The 22500-nt window shown below is 38.0% G+C and overlaps 1 long non-coding RNA gene across 1 annotated transcript in view; it reads left to right on the top strand.

Annotated features, from left to right (window-relative positions):
* Positions 1 to 7851: 7851 nt before the first annotated feature.
* Positions 7852 to 22500, top strand: part of LOC118763992 — a 15033-nt gene continuing 384 nt past the window's right edge. The window contains exons 1-2 of the long non-coding RNA XR_004999767.1: positions 7852 to 7863; positions 11325 to 11335. This is a non-coding gene — a long non-coding RNA (uncharacterized LOC118763992). The remainder of the gene's footprint in view (positions 7864 to 11324; positions 11336 to 22500) is intronic.

Genomic DNA, 22500 nt, shown 5'->3' on the forward strand with positions numbered 1-22500 from the left:
TCCTTAATTGCTTTATCTACTAGGGAGCCGTCTATTCGGATAGCTGGTCCCTCTACTGGGTCAACATTTGGCAGGCTCTCCTCCTCCCATTCATTCTCCACATTCAGCAGTCTTTCATAATGGCTTCTCTAAACCTCTTTCTTTTCACCGACATTAAAGGCAAGTGCCCCATCATCCATGCGGACACATTTCTCTCCTGTAACATCACTATTTTCGCTCACACACTGTCTAGCAATACGAAATACCTCAGTTCTTTGGTCCTCACGTCGCTGGACATTGGCAAACTTCTTCTTTTCTGCTATATCTTTGGCTATGTATACCTGCCGCCCGGCCTCCCTTTTGGCTACTTGGTACGGTTCCCTGTTACCCCCATCCCTCCAGGCTCTCCAGGCCTGTTTCTTAGAACTAATGGCTTTGTCTACTGCACTATTCCACCACCACGTAACTCTAGGTCTGGAAGGAACTTTGCCCCATCCACAGACTTGGTCTGTGGCACTCAGCAAGCTGTCCCGTAGGAATTTCCAGCTACCTTCTATGTCCGACGACTGTAGCTCCTCCTCCCTCTCATCAAATTTCTTGATGAGGATGTCCCTAAATCTCTGACCATGTGAAGGGTTCTTTAGCTTCCAAATCCTTCTTTTCTGGATTGGTCTGTTTCTTGGAGTCCTTCTGGCCTCAAGCCTAAAGTCACTAATTATTAGCCTATGCTGAGGGATACACTCTTCACCCGGGAGGGTCTTTGTATTTAAGAGCGACCCTGCATCCCGCTGTCTGGTGAGGATGAAGTCTATTTGGCTAGCGGAGTACCCTGACTGATAAGTTATAAGGTGGCAGTCAGGCTTCCTGAAGTTAGTGTTGCAGATTAAAAGGTTACATGCATCACAGAATTCCAGTAGTCTAGTTCCCTCCTCATTTCTGGTGCCAATACCATGGCCACCGTGAACCCCAGTGAAGATACCCGATTCCCGCCCAACATGCCCATTAAAGTCTCCACCCACAAAGATGAGGTCCTTGCCACTAGTCTTTGAGGTAGCCTGAAGAAGGGTATCATAAAAGTGGTCCTTCTGATCATTTGGTAGGCCCGCTTGTGGGGCATAGGCGGAGATAATCGTAGCTGTGCCACTCTGTAGGACTAACCTGAGCTTAAGCACTGTCACAAACCCTGACAACCTCTATGACCTTATCCACCCATTTCTCCGCAAGGAGAATGCCTACACCCCCTACCCCATCCATGTTACCTTGCCAGAAGACTTTATACCTATGTGCCTTGCTTGTGAGGACCCTGGCTGAAGCACCTCTCCACCTAACCTCTTGTATGCAGCATACATCAACCCGTCTTCTCTCAAGCATCTCTACAATCTCACTAGACCTACCTTTCAGTGTACCAACATTGACAGTACCAACTCTGAAAACTGGGAAGGAGATGTGGGGGGGGGAGGGGTGCAATTTGGCGCCTGAAAAGAAGAGGGTTGTTGTGGTAGCGGTGATCGATTTTTAGGCATTTTCATCTGATCTCTCTCTCTTCTGACCTGACAACATTCAAGCATTTAGGCATGTTAAGGTTCTGGCCCCTGTGGTAGGCGGGGTCAGGTGTTAGCAGCATTGTAAGCACAAGCACTAAAGTCATTGATGGTGTAGATGTAAGCTCTGTGGTAGAAATACTGAAATTCTAGGTGTTAGTAGTATTCTAAGCAAGCATTATGGTCATTGAGCGACGTGGTTTAAGCAGTGTAGCAGAAAGATGGATATTCTAGAGATGGGCTGGGGTGGGGGGGTTCTACCAGGGAGAAGAGAGAGTGAGGGGGATGGGGAGAGGGTGCAGTAATATAGGGGAGCACCAGTGGGGAGGGGTGTTCGGAGAAACGATGACAGGTTCTAGACAAGTAGAATGTAGGATATCACGAGAGGGGTAATACATGGTGAAATAGCATATTGAAGAGGGGGGTTCGAGGAGTAGACACCCATAATGGTGGTGGGAGAAAGGACATCCGGTATAGATGGAGCAAAATATAGAGATATCCGGTATTGGTGGTGGGGGTGGGCAAGGGCGGGTGCACCGCGAATGCGCGAAGTTTGATAGAGTGAAGACTTGAACGGGCAAATTATCGTAGATAATTATCGTAGGAACATGGAGAAAGGGAGAAATTATCAGCGCATAAAAATGAAGGATAATTTAGGGCGAAGAACAGACAAAGTGATATGGAGAAAGGGAGAAATTATCAGCACATAATAATAAAGGGATATTTAGGGGAGACGGTGGAGAAAGGGGGAAATTATCGGCACATAATAATGATGAGAGGAATTAGGGAAGACGATGTCAACTGCTTAGCTCACGTAAAGAAACAAGCGTATTAGTATTAGTAAATAGATAATACATGTTTTTAGTGTTAGCTGCGAATGTAGTACGTGTGGTCAAGAAATATATATATATATATATATATATAGATATATATATATATTTATATATATTTATATATATATATTTCAATATGTGACTGCATGTGTATCATTGGCAATTTTCTTTCTCCGTCTTCCCTTCTTTGGACTTTTTCTCTTTTTTTCTATATTTCTGATGATGACGAAGATCTCTGCTCAAAACGTGAAATCCTCCTTTTTTTCCTTTCCTGAGCATCCAATAACACTATACTTATTCCACGTCTTCGTGTTGTTGTGTTTTCTCTCTTTGTTCATGTTAGGATTAACTATATATATAAGCATATATATATAAACATAGATATATATGAATATATTTATAATATATATATATATATATATTATATATGTATATATATATTTATATATATATATATATATATATATATATATATATATATATATAATATACATATATATATTATATATATATATATATATATATATATATAAATATATTCATATATATCTATGTTTATATATATATGCTTATTATATATATCCTTTGTGTCCTGTTTTTCTTTTGATACATATATATATATATATATATATATATATATATATATATATATATATATAAACATATATATATATATATATATATAAACATATATATTTATATATATATATATATATATATATATATATATATATTTATATATATAAACATATATATTTATATATATATATATTTATATATCCATACAAAAAAATTGAGAATATAAATTATACACTATACTATTCTACTGTAGATCAAATGCCAGGCATAAATTCTATTGTTTGAACACATCAATACATGCATGTTGTGGATCTGTAATGTATGGAACACTATTGGAACAATGTTGGTAAACACTGACAGTATAAAACAAGTTTTTTCTATTCAATGCATCACGGTACTATGAAATATTAAACTGCAGAGCATTGGTGGAGCTTCTATACTTTTACAAAGAGAGTTTCCATTTATACCATAACCTTTACTGTGTAGAAAGGGTTATGACATAACATACATACCTGAAGAAAGGTAATTATCAACTCATTCATTCATTAATCCACCCATTCATTATTACTGCGGAGAAGGAGGGGACTTTCATGTACACACTGTAGTATTTACTAATATCAAAAGATTCTGAAGGCAGCAAGCTAGCAAAAATGGTAGCATGCCAGGCAAAATGCTTAGTGGTATTTTGTCTGTCTTTACGTTCTGAGTTCAAATTCTGCCGGGGTTGACCTTGCCTTTCATCCTTTCAGGGTCGATTAAATAAGTACCAGTTATGCACTGGGGTCGATATACTCGACTTAATTCGTTTGTCTGTCCTTGTTTGTCCCCTCTGTGTTTAGCCCCTTGTGGGTAATAAAGAAATAGGTATTTTATCTGTCTTTATGTTCTGAGTTCAAATTCCACTGAGGTTAACTTTGCCTTTCATCCTTTCAGGGTCGATAAATTAATTACTAATTGTGTACTGTGGTTGATCTAATCGTCTGGCCCAGTCCCCAAAAAGTTCAGGCTTTATTCAGCCAACATGAGATGTATATCTATAACCAACTAATTTTTTTCATTGACTTGAAAAGTTCCAACAAATCAGAGCAGGATTATGCATTTCCATCCTCCATATCAACAGTCACCTGCTGATTTACCCATTTTGCACTTCCTATCCAATTCCCAAAGTCCTCCACCATCTTCTGTAATATATTATGACCAGATTGCAGTTCCTATTTGTTCCTTCTTGAGCCATGCCTGGCTCATAAGGGCTGGTTTCCCTGTTTCCTTGGTGTATAGGTTCCCCGCCTGGACAGGACGCCGGTGAGCTGCAAGATGCAGGAGGAAAGAGTGAGAGAAAGTTGTGGCGAAAGCGTCAGCAGAAGTTTGCCATTACCTTCTGCCGGAGCCGTGTGGAGCTTAGGTGTTTTCGCTCATAAACACACACATCGCCCGGTCTGAGATTCGAACCTGCGATCCCTCGACCGCGAGTCCGCTGCTCTAACCACTAGGCCATGTGCTTCCACAGATTGCAGTTGTACTGCAGGCTCACAAATTTTGATCGTTTGTACAGATCAATTTAGTCACTTGCTGATAGTTCAGGTCAATGGTTGTAGTTAATGGCCTCAAATTGAGTGGGTTGCTTTCAAAGCTTCGTCCATCTGTGCACATTACTCATGTGAAGGGTGCCATCTTCATAAACAATCTGTAGCCTAGTCTTCTGTATATAGCAAATAGCTTGCACCCTTCTTTTGTCAACAATTTAATGATGGTACATTGCTTCTGCTTGGAAACCATTATTTTTGCCTGCGATGAAGAAGAGCAGGAAGAAGAGTTACAATAGTGGAAGAGCTGCTTTACTAACACATATGTATGTATGTATGTATGTATGTATGTATGTATGTATGTATGTATGTATGTATGTATGCATGTATGTGTGCATGTATGTATGTATGTGTGCATGTATGTATGTATGTATGTATGCATGTATGTATGTATGTATGCATGCATGTATGTATGTATGTATTTATGTGTGCATGTATGTATGTATGTATGTATGTATGTATGTATTTATGTGTGCATGTATGTATTTATGTGTGCATGTATGTATGTATGTATGTGTGCATATATGTATGTATGTATGTATGTATGTATGTAGTATGTATGTATGTATGTATGTATGAATGTATGTATGTATGTATGTATGTGTGCCTGTACGAGGGGCGTTCAATAAGTAATACCCCTGACCCACTTGCAGTTGTTTGATCTAGCTGAAATTTTGCATGTGCACTTATTTATACCTCTATAGATTAAGTGACGAATTACAGCTCTGAACTAATTGTGGTTTCTGATTTACAGGTGTTTGAACTGAGTCAAGTGTGAAATGGAGCCTGTTGAGTGTCGAGCAGTGATCTGGTTTTTGTATTTGAAAGGACGCACACCACGGGAGACTTTTGATGAAATGAAAGTAACTTATGGTGATGATGCCCCATCATATGACCTTGCAAAACGCTGGTATTGTGAATTCAAACATAGTCAGAACTCTGTGGAAACAGCTCCCAGATCTGGTCGCCCCCTTCTGCCGTTGATGAGACGTCTATCCGTCAAGTTGAGGCTGCCATTTTGGAAGGTCAACGCATAACTATTCGCCAAATAGCCCATAAGGTCAAGATTAGTACCGGGTCTGTGGAAACTATCATTCATGACCATTTGCATAAGCAAAAGGTGTCTGTCAGATGGATTTCCAGGTTGCTCACACCTTTCCAGAAGCAAGAACGCGTTGAGTGCTAGAGGATGAATTTGGAGATGTGCCAAGAAGATGAGTCAAAATTTTTCAAAAGACTGATCACACAGGATAAAACCTGGGTCCATCACTATGATCCATAGACCAAAGCCCAGTCAATGCAGTGAAAGCACCGTGACTCACCTCCTCCAAAGACGGCAAGGGTGCAGCCCTCCGCTGACAAGGTTATGCTCACAGTCTTCTGAGACCAGGACGGAGTAGTGATGACAGATTTCCTGGCAAAGGGTACCACAATTACAGGAGCCTATTATGCTTCACTTTTGAGGAAATTAAGAGAAGCTATCAAAATCAAGAGGCGGGGCAAGATCAGCAAAGGCATCCTCCTCCTGCAGGACAACGCTCCGGTCCACAACTCGCGTGTCGCCAGATCAGAAGCACAGGCGTGCAGCTATGAACTCCTACCCTTGCACCCTCTGATTTTCACTTCTTCCCAGCCATGAAGTTGATTTTGAAAGGAAAGCGTTTCCCAGATGATGCAGCCTTGATTTCTGAAGTCACGTCGTGGTTGGAGGACCAAGCTGGGGTCTTCTACAAAAACGGTCTCCAGAGCTGTATCAAACGATGGGAGAAATGCATAACTCTGGGAAGTTCCTATGTAGGAAAAGACTAATAACTGTGCCAAGTGTCGTTGCTCTACTGCTATGGGAAGTGGGTCAGGGGCATTACTTATTGAACGCCCCTCGTATGTATGTACGTATATGTGCATGTATGTACGTTTGTAAGTATTCATGTATGTATTGGTTTGAACAGGACTTATAACTTTCACCTTTTGTTGCTTATTCAACCAGCTGAATGAGCTGCAAAAACTGAAACATGACGTACCAATCAACCCTCATCGTTATTGTCATCATCATCATCATCACTGACTGTCTGTCTTACATGCTGACATGAGTTGGACTGTTTGGCAAGATCTAACAAGTTGGTGCATGCATTGAGCTCCAGTGTCTGTTCTAGGATTTTTTCAGTTTAAACGGCAGTTTTTTCTAGCGGTGTCATAAGAAATTGTCACCCATAATTATGACCCTAGAATCGATCTATTGCATTTCAATCTGTTTTAGGGTCAGGGTTAGTTAGGGTTATGGGGTGGGGGAAAGGGTATTTCTTTTTCTTCACAAATGTAAATAAACCCAATCTGTTTCTTAAACGAGGGACATATTCATACAGCACAGAATGTTTTTTACCTCAATGGACGTCATTGATTGGTTGAAATTGCAGAAATTGAAGAAAAAAACAACAAATATCTTAAAAACTATAGAATTTCCTCAATAAAGCCAAGAGAAAAAGATGTTTTATAAACACATTCTACCAGTATACGAAGTTTAAAATTTTTTAGTTACCTAGAAATTATGTTAAAAACTGCCGTTCAAACCGAAAAAATCCCTGTTCTAACATGGTTTCTCTGGATGAATGCCCTTCCTTACACCAACTACTTTTACAGAGTGTGTAGGACACTCTTTTCATGGTAATTAGAGTAAGTAATACTAGCGAGGTCAGTAAGTCACTGAGTAGGAGTGTAGTAGAGAGGTAGGTAGATGACTTTGCTGAAAAGTTCTTGTGTTCTTTATAATTTAACTTAACAACCTTAACATTAACATAAGCACACACCCAACATCCACCAAAACACACGCACACACACACATCCGCACTCTTACGCATATCACACATGTGTGTGAAGAGAGTGAGAAAGAGACAAATACAGACAAACAGGTAGAGAGAGAGAGAGTCAGACAGACAAAGAAACAAGTACAGAGATAAAGAGATAGATATAGGGTGTTCAGGCTAAAAATGATGTTTCTATGTCTCCTATTGTTAAGAACTGTTTGAGGGATTGATGAACAGTCAACAGTCAAAAATAGAAAAAAAGAATTATCAATAGGGATCGTGTATCACAGTGTCATGATGTAAAGTGAAAAGGTGAAGCAGATAAGGTTTATCCGTGGGAAGAAAAGCCTACGGAAAAGACCACAGTAACCTCGGTCAATAATGTTACATGTTACCACATTTGTTTGCAAGTAGGTAACCCTCTGTTTTAAATTTTCCGAGATAGATAGATAGATAGATAGATAGATAGATAGATAGATAGATAGATAGATAGATAGATAGATAGATAGATAGATAGATAGATAGATAGATAGATAGACAGATGTAGGTATCACACACACACTCAGCCACACCTATATAACTATTTGCCTAAACCATTCCAGTATGGAACATAGATGAGGATGATGATTAGATAGCGCTGACAGCTACGTTGTCAGTATGGTTCTTTCACTGAGCCAAATGATGCCTGCAGATTGGGGAACACTATTTCCAGATTGGGGAACACTGTTTGCAAGAGATCGAAAGGGTTGTCTACAGTGTTGCACAGTTCAGAGATGGATATGTCACCCCTATCATTCCTAGGGACCTTGCCTTCTCCAAGGGCTAAAATGTCTTCAGCAAATGCTGCAGACGTTCTATCACCAAGCAAGTGCGCACGCATGTTTGTGCTTAGGCTTAAGGTCTTAACCTGGAGCCACAACGTGGATGACTTAAGGCAAGCACGCACTTCATCAAACCTTTAGGGATGACAGGAAGGGTTTGCCGGAAATCTCCTGAAAGCAATAGAGTTACACCACCCTTAGAAGCTGTAGAATCCTTGGTACCTTTCAGTGACCGGTCCAATGCTTCAAAGGCACCCTTATTGGTCATTGTGCATTCGTCCCATACAATGAGACGGCACTGTCTAAGAACTTCAGCTTCCTCTGAATTTTTGCCAATGTTGCAAGTAGGAACCTCAGCCCTCACCAAATATAAAGGCAGTTTGAATGCCGAGTGCGCTGTCCTACCCCCTGGTAATAACGTAGCAGCGATTCCTGAGGAAGCAACGGCTAGCGCAATTTGTTTCTTGCGACGAATCTTAGCAAGTATTAATGGTGTTACAAAGGATTTGCCAGTACCTCTAGCAGCATCGAGGAAAAAAATGCCGCCCACCTGTTTTTCAACGGCACTGACGACAGTTTCATACACCAGCCTCTAATCAGGGAGTAATTTCGGTTCATTTATTCTCAGGTACTCCGCAAGGCCATCAGCGTCATACAACAACTCCGAAAGTAACTTTGGTGGGGGTGTGTTAACGTCCTGTCGCAATTAGGATGGCAGACCGAATGTGTTCAACGCTTCCCCACCCATTTTGAGCAGGGCATCCTCGATTTCAATCAGCGCATTATTGTAGATCAGGTCATTGTATCCAATGTCAGCATTAGGGTACTGTTGCTTTGCCAGTCATCATTTGCCTTGACCACCGAGAAAGCAAAATTACGTACAGAGAATTTCATAAACAGAAATGAATGGGCAAACGATTTTAGATTAAATTTTTAGATTGACACTTACACGATTTTCGCTAAGAAACAAAAATCGGATTTTTTGCGTGGGATCAACTACCCTGGCCTCCCAATATGCTACAAAACCCTTTTTGTGGTCCGAAAAACAGGGCGGGGTGGGGTGGAAGCCTCGGAAATTTCACTCCCCATAACCATTGATCTTTCACCATCTATTTTTCAATGTACGTTGAAAAATACGGAGATTAAGAATATGGAAAACATTTTTTAAAATCTCAAATTTACCATGAAAACTCCAGGCAAATTTCTAGATAACACTCGCACGATTTTCACTAAGAAAAAAAAAGTCGGATTTTTTGCGTGGAATCAACTACCCCGGCCTCCTAAATTTTATTCATTTACATTGTGTAATTCACTGACAAATTATTACCTACCTCTTTGTTTCTATGTTGTTAAATAAATGGATTTTCAGCGCACAAACAAGCACAAACGCAGTGTGAATAACGGACAGAGTCAAAACTATTGAAAAGGTTGCAAAACGCAACGAAAATTTTAGAAAAGTAAAAAAGAAATAAGCGGAAATTTTAACGGTGAATGTGTTAAATTATAAGGCACTAAAAGAGAATGACTCTCCCCAGACACAACAGAATATGCTTCAACACACGAACTCACATAAAGAATCTTGCAAACCAAATCCAAAAACGAAATGTATATATATAATAGAGATGTGTGCGTATTCACTTTTCATGCGAAAATGGTTTCACCAATTACTTCCGGACTTGTGATGCATTTTACCTCTGACACATAATAGAGCCTTCATTTGATTTTTTATTAAAAATTTTTTTAAATGAAAAAATTGCTTTTTATATTACATTTATGTCATTCATAGATTTTTTTAATATTGACTTCCAGTTTTCTAGCGTCAGTGACGTAATATATCTCTTAATGTACATCTCTCTATCCATCTCTCTCGATCTATCTCTATCTCTCTATCTATATCGCTTGTTTTCACTTTCATTTTTCAGACGCTGTTCTTTTCACTTTCAATTTTTATACGCTATTGTTTAACCTTCATGTTACTGTTTTCACTGTAAGTTTAAGTTTTGAATCGCTATTTACAAACAACAACAAATTACTGACAGAAAGAAGTCCACAATTACTGACGTAAGTAATTTCATAATTTACTGACAGAAGTATCTTTATAAATTTTACTTCAATCCGTACGGTCTTGTGCTTTTCTGTTGTTGACAGTTTCTTTCTGGTTCCTTCGATACTGGCTCTTTGGTTCAGTGAGTGACAAATTTCGCTTCAACCCGTACAATACATTATATCCCCTTAAAATTTCTTATTTACTTTCTGCCTGTCGTATAAAGAAACATAATTTCCGTTACCAAGTTATTTTCATTGTTTATTATCTTCTGCACTCGTGTATTTCTGTATAAATATATAACCATGCGTAGAAGTAAAGTGTCAAACTTAGCATAACTACAGATTTCTGCGCCCCGCCCCCAAACAAAGTTTGATGATCATAACTTTCAGATAAATGAGTTTACTTCAATTCGTCTTAACTTTCAAGAAAATGGATACTTTTTAATGAAATTCTCTGCAAATATAGCTTGGAATATTATAAGATTACATTCACTTCTTTAAAAAGGTTTCTCAATCTCAACTTCCGGTATTGACATAAAAATGACGAAGCCTGTCCCTATCTAATTTTAATGTTTTCATTTCAAGTTTTAATTTGCTATTTGTAAACAACTATGATAAATTACTGAAAGAAATATTTACTAAGTTCACAAATTTAAATATTCAGTACAAGATACTTTTCAACTTGCTTTTATTTATACGATTTTTTCATTCCATGTCCATCCCATTCATCGTTTGCAATGTTCTCTCTCCCGGTCTCTCTCTCTCTCTCTCTCTCTCTCTCTCTCTCTCTCTTTCTCTCTTTCTCTCTCTCTCTCTCTCTCTCTCTCTTTCTCTCTTTCTCTCTCTCTCTCTCTCTCTCTCTCTCTCTCTCTCACACACTCACTCCAGGTTTGATTTCTTTATTACACAAATATCACGTTCAAATTTTGCAATTCAACAGGCAGCGATAAAAATATATGGGCATTATTTTGCTGGAACTTGCACACACCGTTACTTTACGTAAAATTATTTTATTTATTTTCTTTTTCACACCGTGTTCAGCTCTATGTATTTCTAGTCAGTCACACACACGCACACGTGTTTTTGTATGTACGTTTGTATACATTCATGTACGGTGTGTGTGTGTGTGTCTGTGTGTGAGTGAGTGAACGGGTGTGTTGTTATGCATTCGTACATACATAAATACATATGAATACATCTTTTTTGTATGTATGTGTGTGTGTGTGTGTGAGAGAGAGAGAGAGTGATGTCAAAGTGGCACACTCTCTCTGAGTGATGTCTAAGTGGCACTCTCTCTCTCTCTCTCTCTCTCTCTCACACACACACACACACACATACAGACAAACATACAAGAAAGATGTATGCCTATTTATGTATGTATATATGACAACACACCCCTTCACTTTCTCTCTCTCTCTCTCTTTCACACACACACGTCCATTTCATCTGATGATTGATATTGTATCTATATGTGTGTGTGTGTGTGCGCGTGCACGCGTGGCATTCCACAATCATCAGAAAAAAGCAAAGGAATTTTCTTTCTTGATGCTCCTGGTGACGCAGGTAAAATATTTGTAACATTGCTTATCTCCAAAGTAAGGCGACAAAAAAATTTGCAGCTGCTGTACCATTGTCTGACTTTGCTGCCATTATTCTCCCAGGAAGATGAACTTTTAAATTACCGCTAAACCTGATCACAAATGACAGTCCAATTTGTAACATAAGCAAAGATTCAGGTTCAGAAGAAATGTTGTGCGAATACCACCTTACCATTTGGGATGAATGCTCCATATCACATAGAGGTGCAATGGAAGCTCTTGGTAAGATCTTACAGGACATCAGAAGCAACAACAAATCCATGGGAGGAGTTACGTTAGTTTTATCAGGAGACTTCAGACAGACATTACCAGTCATTCTGATATGAAAAAGATCTGATGAAATAAAAGCATGCATTAAGTCTTCACACCTATGGAATAAAGTACTGAAATTCTCCTTCAATACTAATGTGCAAGCTTTATTATATGGGGACCAATGTGCAAAGCGGTTTTCAACCTGGCTCCTCCAATTAGGAAATGGGAAAGTACCATTTGATGGGAATGGTGATATCAATTTGGCTCATATTGCTATCATAGTGAATTACCCAGCTGAACTGAAGAACAAGGCATTTCCAGACTTAAGTAATAATTATAATTCACATAAATGGTTGTATGAAAGAGCAATTCTTGCTCCAAAAAATGAAACAGTAGCAAGGATTAACCATGAATTAATGAATAAAATTCCAACAATCATTAAGAAGTACAATTCAGTTGATTCAGTCCTTGGTGAAAATCAAGCTGACCATTACCCAACAAAGTTTCTTAATTCTCTTGAGCCACCTGGAATTCCTCCACATAAACTTTTTCTGAAGGTAGGAGTCCCAATAATGCTTCTAAGAAATTTAGATCCTCCTAAATTATGCAATGGTTGATTGTGACGACATTATCACCTAATGTGACAGAAGCTACCATCATCACTGGATGTGTCACTGGGGAAGAGGTTTTTATTCCAAGAATTTCAATCAAACCAACAGACATGCCCTTTGAGTTCAAACGAACACAATTCCCAGTGTAACTTTGCTTTGCAATTTCTATTAATAAAACTCAAGGTCAGTCTTTGAAATCTTATGGCTTGCTTTTCTCACGGTCAATTTTGTTGGTTGCTCCAGGGTAGGTAGTTTGCAACACTTATTTGTTTATGCTCCAAATCAGAAAACAAAGTTGTTTAACCAGAAGCTCTTACATAATTTCCTTCAACATATGTGGTAGAAATTTATCTCCTTTCATAAAGGGGTAAATTTTTGTTTATTTTCGTTTATTATCATTATTATTATTATTATTATTATTATTATTATTATTATTATTATTATTATTATATCATTATTATTATTATTATTATTATTATTATTATTATTATTATTATTATTATTATTATTATTATTTTGTATTATGAATTCAGAATTGACTTCCCAATTAAATAATAAATTGTATCCCGATTGAAGAATAAATTGAATTTAGAATAACAAATTTCTATACAACATATTTGGCTTTTTCTTCCAATATGTAAGGAAAAATTTCATTCCCAGGCAACACTGGTTGCCTCTGCTAGTATGTATGTATATATATATGCAGGTACATATGTGAGATAGTAGTCTCATTTTAATAGTTTCAGTATTAATAGTAAAACTATTAAACTAAAATTATCTCACATTACAATAGAGATGTTATGGTTTCACTTTTGACATGTAATACTGACATAGTGTAAGAGACAAGAGATTACTCTGGACTCGCATTAAGCAAGAAGTTGAACATTTTTTGGCCCATGAAACTGCGTGAACCCTAAGTAATGCATGTGTAAAATTTGAATGAAACCGGTTGGGTAGTTCTCAAGTATTAGAGATGCACACACACACACATTCTCAGTTTTATATATATACTACCAAGTGTACCTGGTGTTGCCCAGGGCTGTTTGTTAAGTATGCCTGTTTGGTAATTAGACCATTCACGGATGCACCTCTGAACTGAATGAAAGAAATCATAATGGCAGATGTTGCCTGCATTGTTTTATTTATTTAGCGCAATAGTGAACATGCAAGTCATACACCCACACCATTGTCATTGTTTTCCATTGGGACAGTAGATCAATCTGTAAAAAACTGGTAGTAATTGAGTTCATTTTCCTTACCACATAACTGACATGTGCCGTTTAGCAGATGGAAAGGTTGAGTCTAAAGATATGACATAAAGAGAAATAGTATATTTACCTGCTGTTTCACTGGGTTGCACATACAATATTACCTGAATAAAAAAATTAGACATGTGGCCTGTGCAAAAAAGATGAAAAGTGTAGTATCTGTTGCCTACATCACAATTGGGGATACTTAACGGAGAGCATGCTGTGAAGATTACACTAATGAAATAAATAAGGTGACAAGGGTATGATTACATGATGTTTTCCTGTTTGCCACATAGACCAACATCCGTTGTTGTCTTTCCCCTGTAGTCTCTGTAGCGTGCACAGCAGCAGTTGCTGCAGCATCTCTTGTAAGCCAATCTTCACATTGTGCTGCAGTCTTTGCAACACATGCAACAGCAGTTGCTGCAGCATCTCTTGTAAGTCAATCTGCACATTGTGCTGCAGTCTCTGAAGCTCATGCAGCAGCAGAAGAGGAAGTATTTCTTGTTCGGCATGCTGAATATTGCTTGTTGCACAGCAATACGTGCTAACCAATCACAATGCTGCTCTTTCCTTTCCCTTCTTTGCACTGAAGCCATCCTAAGTGCATTGAGAGAGTTCCTCCTGGTAGTGTCCTCGGGAGATTCATTTGCACACATACATTTACTTTTCTTTGTAGCATTTGTTTGCTGACCTATATTGGATCTCTTGCATCGACGCATGGTTGTAAATTATCAGTTTACACAGTAGAAAAAGTTCTAAGTTAAAAGTGGTGAATGTGTAGCACCCAAAAAGTAGTAAAATGTAGCTGGCACAAATGTTAATCAAACAGACTGAATTAAGGATTTTTAATTTTGGGTAAGAGTTTTGAAGAGGCTAGTTTAAGTTGGAATAATTATATGAAAAAGAGTGCTCATGTGAAAACAGAGGCAGATCATAACTCACTAAGGAATACTGCTGGCAGTACTGTGCAAGCAGTCAAAAAGAGCTCACCACAGCTGACAAAGTAAAGTATTGATTTTTTCCAGCTGGGTGTGTGTCACATTTTTTCACTGGCTCAAGCCAAATCCTAGGTGAATTGAGAGTAGTCTATTTATATTGGGGGAGCAGAATTTCAAGGCAAAAATTATAAGAAAAAGCATCCTAAGTCAAAGAGAGCACATATGTCAAATTTGGTGAAATTCAGTTGAAAAGTGAAGGAGAAGTGGTTCACACAATACACACACAGACAGACAACTTGCCTTTTAATATATAAGATAAAATGCATACCGTTGCATCTATGTGATGGGTTCAAATCCTAGGCGAACTGAGACTAGTTTATTTATGTTGGGGGCACAGAATTTCAAGGAGAAAGTTATAAGAAAAGGCGTCCTAAGTCAAAGAAAGCACGCATGTCAAATTTGGTGAAATTCGGTGGAAAATTGTAGGAGCAGAAGTGATTCACACAACACACACACACACACACACAGACAACTTGCCTTTTAATATACAAGACAGATGTATGTATGTATGTATGTATGTATGTATGTATGTATGTATGTATGTGTCTATGTATATATGTATATATATCATCATTCATCATTCATTTAGCGTATATATATATATATATATATATATATATAATATATATATATATAATATATATATATATAGATAGATAGATAGATAGATAGATAGATAGATAGATAGATAGATAGATAGATAGATAGATAGATAGATATATGTATGTATGTATGTATACACATACCCCACATATATGAAAGACATCTTTCAGTTTCTGCTCATCAAATTCACTGACAAAGATTTGATTAGCCATGGGCTACAGTAGAAAACGCCTACCAAAGGTGGCACACAATGGAACTAAACCTGAAAAGCCACATAGTTGGGAAGCAAACTCTGTGTGTGTGAGTGTGTGTGTGCAAGTGTGTGTGTGTGTGTGTGTGTGTGTGTGTGTGTGTGTGTGTGTGTGCGTACACAGGCATGTACACACATTTTAAGACAGATAGACAGACAACCTGAGTGTCAGAGAGACAGACAGACAGACTGACTGTGTGACTGATAGATTAAGCCATGTGATGTTTCAATTGTCAACCATACATTATTATTAAATCTGTAACTTAGGTCAACTCAGGTGTTTGTTTACAATGTATGTATGTATGTATGTATGTATGTATGTATGTATGTATGTATGTATTATGTATGTATGTATGAATATAATTTGAAAGTAACTCAGTCAAGGTAATTCAAAATCTGGGACAGTTAATCTAGTATTAATCTAGGATTTTATGTTTAGTTAACTACATATACTGAAATACCGACTTTAGAAGAAAATATATATATATATATATAAATTAGAAAAAAAAAACTCTCTTTGTGTCAGTGAATTTATATATATATATCTATCTATTATATTTTGTGAAATTTGATTTAGTATTTCTAAATTGAATTTTTCCCTGTAAGTTTGGAATAATATTTTGTCATATTATTATTATTATTCTATATTTAACTTTTGCTTTATGTCTGTACAAGTTGGCTCCAAGTCTCACCCAGAGACCTCAAGAGACAACAGGATGGAAGTTCACGTTGTTGTTATGCCTAGTGTGCCATATATTTGGGTTTTTTTTTGGTGTTGTACTTGTAAATGTCTAATAAATAAATTTTTAAAAAAAAGTTTGTTTTAAACCTTGGGATTACACAGAGAGTATTTTGCGTAGGATATGAGCAGTTCCCATGAGCACTATCATTTGAATTTCTGTCATTTTTGGGTTTCCTGGTATCTGAGTTAGGTAGCAATCAACCCCTTTCGCTATCATTCCCAGGGCACCTATGACAACAGGTATTGTTTTAGTCTTCAGGTTCCACATTTTGCTGATTTCTATTTCAACATCTTTATATTTGCTCAGTTTTTGGTAGGTCTTGACAGATACGTTTATATCGATTGGGACAGTCATATCAATGAGGAGGCATGTTCTTTGTCTGAAGTCTTTCAATATGATGTCTGGCCTATTTGCATCTATCTTTCTGTCAGTTTGAATGGTGAAGTTCCAGAGGAGTGAGATGTGGTCATTTTCAAGCACTGGAGGTGGATTGTGTTCCCACCAGTTTTTTTCATGGGGCAAATCCAGGTTTTTGCAAATTACCCAGTGAATATATTGTGCAGCTCTATCATGCCTGTTGAGGTACTCTGTAGGCACTAGAAGACTGCATTTGGAGACAACATGATCAATGGTTTCATTTTGTTGTCGGCATACACGACATGTTGGGCTACTGCCGTTCTTTAATATGATGGCCTGGTAGTTTCTTGTTGGTAGGCATTGATCTTGAGCTGCTATGATAAACCCCTCTGTTTCAGATTTTAAGCTAGAGGCCATTAGCCATTGATGGGTCAGGGCTTTGTCAATATCTGCATTATTCACTCTCTTTGGGTATTTGCCATAGAGAGGTTTTTCTTGCCATTTATTATTCAGAATATCTAAGGCCGTAGTTTTGGCACGGGTTTTCATGCGCCTAGCTTTTCTGTGCTTGTTTCTCGTATGTCTATCTCTAATTCCGAAATTTGTTGTATTCGGAATTCACTTAGATGTTCCTTTGCCTGTTTTGTTACTGAGTATGATGCTTTCTTGTTTTCGTGTCAGTGGCACATAAAATCACCCACTACACTCTCGGAGTGGTTGGCGTTAGGAAGGGCATCCAGCTGTAGAAACACTGCCAGATCTGACTGGCCTGGTGCAGCCTTCGGGCTCCCCAGACCCCAGTTGAACCGTCCAACCCATGCTAGCATGGAAAGCGGACGTTAAACGATGATGATGATGATGATGATGTTTTGAGACAAGTTTTAACATCCAGTCCTCAGACTTTTTCAGGTAGGTGTCTAGGCCAATTGTAGCAATCTTCATTGTTATTGCCAGTTGTAAAAGACCACGGCCTCCCTCTTTTCTTGGCAGATAAAGTCGTTCTGTATCTGCCTTAGGGTGGTGCATTCTATGCATTGTCAACAGTTTTCGTATTTTTCTGTCGAGCTGACATATTTCAGTAATTGACCAGTTAATGATATTGAAACTGTAAGTCACGACTGGTATGGCTAATGCATTGATCGCTTCGATCCTGTTTCTTGCATTCAGCTCTGTCTTGAGTATTGCTCTTACTCTTCGATAACATTCTCTCCTGATCCTTTCCTTCATCTCTGAATGCCTTATTCTGTTCCCTTCAATTACCCCTAGATACTTGTAGCTCTCCGCTGGGTCTAGTTCTTTTATGACATTCTGCTGGTCATGGTTAACATTAGATGTTTCTGTCATTTTTCCTTTGATAAAGGTAGCTTTTGCACATTTATCGAGGCCGAATTGCATTCTGATGTCATCACTGAATTGTTTGACTATTGCTAGTAAGCCCTTGAGTTGTTGGTCATTATTATTATTATTATTATTATTATTATTATTATTATTATTATATTATTATTATTATTATTATATATATATATATATATATATATATGGAGTAGATGAAACAGGGACAACTGAAGAAGGGGAATATTCCTTGTGTTGTATGTCTTATTTCTCTGTTTTTTTCATTGTTTGAAAAAAAGTTCGTTTCTATGTTTTTGTTTTTATGTTTTCGTTTCTTATTGTGTTCAACCTTTTTTGATGACCTGTACCCATATATGCATGTATATATATATACATATGTAGGTATGTACATATATGTATGTATATATGCATATATTTATATATTATTTATATTATTATATGATCGAACGCCATGCATCCTTTACCAAGTATATATATATGTATATATATATATCACTTTGATCACCTTGACTGACCAGTTCGTCAGGCGTCCATTTGACACTGTTGGTCACAGCACACTGTCCACTCCTCACTGGATTTTGCCTTCCTCATCCACGTTATCCCAATCGTCCTCCTGAAATCGTAACTCCACCGTCGTGGTCGTTTCTGCTCGTGTGGGTACCACTCGACAAGTGTGCGGGTCCACCGATTATCGGTGAGCCGGGTGACGTGTCCAGCCCATCTAAACTTGCTGCGTGTATACTCTACGATGACATCCCTCACACCAGACTTCTTTCTGATGATCTCCATTTTGCTAACACAACTGCTTGAGCATGTATATATATATATATATATATATATATATATATATATACACATATATATATATATTGATTTATATACTGTAATTTTCTTTTTAGATTATAATTCACCAAAAGAAACTTTCTTCTTAAATAGTTGTTATGTAATTCTTAATATGCATTGTTAGAGTTTTATTTGAGTTTTACTTGAAAAATTGAACACTATCTTCTTGGATATTGAACCCCAATGAAGAAATGTTACATTGTGCCAGTGAAACCAGTTTTATTTCTGCTCTGTATCATACTGTTGTTGTCCATGTCAAACTGGCAGAATCACTTGCAGATTGGAGAAAATGCTTAGCAGCATTTCTTCTGGTTCTTTACCTTCTGAGTTCAAATTCTGCTGAGGTTAGCTTTGTCTTTCATCATTTTAAGGTTGATATAACGAGCACCAGTTGAACACTGGAGTCAATGTGATCAACTTAAACCTTCCCACTAAAATTACTGGCCTTGTTCCAAAATTTCACACCTTTGTTCTTATTAGCAAGGCAACAAGCTAGTAGAATCATTTGCACATCAGACATAATGGTTAGCAGAATTTCTTCTGGCTCTTTGTATTCTGGGTTCAAATACTGCTGAGGTCAACATTGCCTTTCATCCTTTCAGAGGTCAATAAAACAAGTACCATTTGAGCACTTGGGTCAATGTAATTGACTAATCTCCAACCCTAAAAAAAATTTTTCATCTTGTGCCAAATTTTGAAACTATTATGTAGGCAGTGAATTTAACAGTCATTAGATAATTTGATAGAATACCTCATGGTATTTGTCTCAATTCTCTGAGTTCTGAGTTCAAATCTCACTGATGTAACTATACCTTTCATCCTTTCAGGGTTGATAAAATAGAAACAAACCAAGGCGGTGGTTACAAGGGTGTCTTAGCAGCATTATAAGCCCCTAGACAAATCAGTTATCTAGATTCTATTGTATATATTTATTGACAGAAAGTCACAGCAATACATAGATCAGAACAGGCCCCTAGACCTATGAGGTCTTCAGGTTATTTTCCCATGTGTCCATATCTTAAGACAGCTCTGGGTGGATTAGCAAAACTGTCAGAGAGTTGGGTATGATGCCTTGAGTTCCAGCTCCTTGCATTCAGACAGTAATGCCTGCAATAAGATTGATGTCAAGTTGTATCAGCCCAATTTGATAACTTTCCTTTGAATAAATGTCATTAGTAGAGAGAGAAGACTTGCATGTATAGGCATCTGCCAGTCTTTCTTAAACAAAAATCATTCCCAAGCTTGTACATACATGTACAGATACATGATGAACATTGACCAACAGTGACCCTATATACAAGGGAGTGCTGAAAGGTTTCTGACTTTGGATAAAAGAAAATACAGAGGAATCGGTTAATAATGATTTTATTCAACATATTCCCTTCTCAGATTCACACACTTATTGCAGCAGTATTTCAGTTTTTCTAAGCCCTGTAAAAGAACTCAGAAGGCTGAGCCTCCAGCCAGGTCTTCTGCAATACTCTTAAAACCAGGAACTTTTCAACACCCCTTGTATATCATTTTATATTAGTTGTTGTGTAAATCCCATCAGTTCAGCTATGATGAAGTAGAACTATGGCATATATGTAGCTGGTCAAACGACTTGAGTGGTATCCCTTGCCACATATCCAGCACTCTACATATAACATGGTTATTCCTACTAAGAACCACACTGCACATTCTGGTAGGCAGTGGTTTGTCATATGAGAGGCAGTAAGTCAGTTGCTTAGATCCAGATGTTCCAGTCATGTCCATCCTGTCTTTTACAGGAAGACCTTCCTATCTTCCTGTATTGGTCTGTATCGGACAACGAAAAACCTGGCTGATGACAGTCAAGGCTGATCTAGAACCCAACCTATGGCATTCGCCGCTGGAATAAGGAGTGGTTGGAGATCACGCGGTCATTAGCCTCAAATCGCCAAGCCTGATCAGCGTTTGGGAGAGATGCAGCATTGAGGATGAATGAAGCCAGCTCAATGTACCCCGGGTGAATGCTGTAAGAAGAAGAAGAAAGTTGGTCTGTATCATTTAATTCTCTTTTGTGTTATTTTCAACTTGATAAGGTTTGATTTGAAGGAGATTTGGTTGCTATTTCTAGCAAGTTGAACAACCATGTAGATCGGGGTTATCAAACTGTTGTGGTGATAGACGTTCACACCCCTGCGTGATTAAAAGGTGGACCCATCAAAGTCTTAGAAAGTGTAACATGTCTTGTTGAGAAAGTGAAAGGTGTTGGAGTCTTGTGTGTTGCTAATCAAAAGTTATGTCTGTGAATGCATTGCTCTACCCCTGCTTCATTAAAATCCAATATCTACAACTAAGAATATAAAAGTGGTGACAAGATATTCAAAGTTTATGTCAGACAGTGAAATCTTTGGTATGAAACCAAAGAAAAAAATTGTTAACATGGAGGATTTGTTGGCCCACATGGAGCAGTTGCAATAGTAACAGCAGCAGCAGCAGCATGAGCGAAAACACCTAAAGCTCCACGAGGCTCCGGCAAGGGGTGGGGCGACCCCTGTTGTACTCTTTCACCCCAACTTTCTCTCACACTTTCTTCCTGTTTCTTGTCCCCAACTTCCTACGCAACCGCTGAGCCTGGATGCGCATTCATCCACCCGTCAATGCTCTCGGTGTTGGGGGTTGACCTGCTTTCTCTTCTGTGGGTCTTACGAATAGCAAAGGACCACGTTTCAGACTTCTCCCATCTTGCGACCTCTGGGACGAAGATCTTTTGCTCAATAGCAACAGTAACAGCAGCAGCGGCAGCAACTGTACCAGCAACAATAACAACAACAACAGTTGCAGGAATTAATGTTGAAGAAGTCTGAAAGTACTTCAGAGTTGTTCATGACCAGATGCCATGGCGAACTCGGTTGGAGAGTTTATTTATAATAATTGAGGAAGGTGTTACTTTCTCTGTATATTTTCAAAGATACAAAACATCCTGGATAATGTAGATGATTCTTCTCAAAGATTAACCCTTTCATTACTGTATTTATTTTGAGACACTCTGTTTCTTTCAATCATTTTTAAATATAACAAAGAATTTAGTAAAATAACTAAGTTATCATTAAGCTAGTGTTAGGAACATAAATTGTGACTAAGGTTTGGTGGAAGATTTTAATTCAAAACTTATGAAAACAAAACATTTGTACTACTGGGCCAGAGCCGGTTTTGGACGGGTTGGTAACGAAAGGGTAAATTTAGAAATGCAGTGACTAAAACTGTGCAAGTTGGAGCTTACTATCACAATAAACAGCACCATTAAAAGCTCCAATTGGTCTTTCTTCCGATGGTGGTGGTCATTGTCATTGTCATTTTGTAGTCATCATCGTTGTCATCACCATCAGGTGTGTGGATGTGTTTGTGCATGCATGCATGTGTGTGTGTGCATGTATAGCTGTGAAGTGAGTTATCGCTGTGGTCTTTGTAGTTCGTTGTGATTTGTTGTGA

Source organism: Octopus sinensis, linkage group LG6 (assembly GCF_006345805.1).
Source record: "Octopus sinensis linkage group LG6, ASM634580v1, whole genome shotgun sequence".
NCBI classification, from domain to species: domain Eukaryota; kingdom Metazoa; phylum Mollusca; class Cephalopoda; order Octopoda; family Octopodidae; genus Octopus; species Octopus sinensis.